Source organism: Lemur catta, chromosome 13 (assembly GCF_020740605.2).
Source record: "Lemur catta isolate mLemCat1 chromosome 13, mLemCat1.pri, whole genome shotgun sequence".
Lineage (NCBI taxonomy): Eukaryota > Metazoa > Chordata > Mammalia > Primates > Lemuridae > Lemur > Lemur catta.
Genome location: NC_059140.1, coordinates 33,175,145 through 33,176,196, shown reverse-complemented (window position 1 = coordinate 33,176,196; position 1,052 = coordinate 33,175,145). Strand labels below are relative to the sequence as shown.

Below are 1,052 nucleotides of genomic sequence, written 5' to 3'. Positions count from 1 at the left end.
TAGCCGGGTATGGTGGTGCACGCCTGTGATCCTGGCTACTCGGGAGGCTGAGGCAGGAGGATTGCTTGAGCTAAGAGTTTGAGGTTGCTGTGAGCTAGGCTGACACCATGGCACTCTAGTCCGGGCAACAGAGCGAGACTCTGTCTGAAATAAAATAAAATAAAAATATATATACATAAATACATACATATATACACACACAATATTTATAGAGTTTTATGTGTGTGTATATATATGGCCATCTAATATTTTTATCATTTTGACCATAAAATAATAGATGTGAATTTTAATATAAAATCTAAAATGTAATTTGTGGCTTTGTTTAATCCACTACTATAATAGTCAGAGGCTTATGCAATTTTGGCAGATGTTTTTCTTATCATGGACTAAAAGCAGAATACTACACATCATTTTGTTAAGGACATAGTTCTATAATACAATTTAATAAAGTTGTTACAAATAGTCTTCTGTTCCTAGATTGTTTCACAGTCACATACAAGATTTCACTGGTTTAAATTGGCAGAATTGACTTTAGAAAACCAAGCTAAAGATCCATCTTTGCATTTTTATTTGTCCTTTGATATTGTGTCAAACCAGGAGATTTACTTTGAATACTGTTTGTGTATTAAGAATTTGTTAAGCTTTAGTATTACAGCTTTTTCAGAACTTGTTGAGCAGGATTTTCAGTTTTCATTGGAAAATTCATTAAAAAAAGAATTTGTCAATTTTTTATTTGTTTTTTTCACAATAGTGTAATCATATTTTAGTTTTGTGAATTTTTCTCTAATTATTAATTATAGAAAATACATTAAATATAGTCTTACATGTATAGTTATATATATCTTTTTCATATTAGGGCAATGTATACTTAGTCAATGTATACTATACTCAAATTACAATTTAAAATCATCGTAAACTGTTAAATCAAGAATATCACAAATGGTTTTCCTGTTTCTGTTCAAGTCCTCTTAGCAACCATCCTAAATTCAGTCAACTAAACACATTTTTAAATAATTGGTCCAGACCCAGAAAAGGTTAGATTCTGAGTAGAC

General features: G+C 30.3%; 1 non-coding gene across 1 annotated transcript; it reads left to right on the top strand.

The window, feature by feature from the left end:
• Positions 1-644: 644 nt before the first annotated feature.
• Positions 645-707, top strand: LOC123649558. Its single transcript, XR_006739059.1, has one exon. It is a non-coding gene; the product is annotated as a U7 small nuclear RNA (small nuclear RNA).
• Positions 708-1,052: the final 345 nt, after the last annotated feature.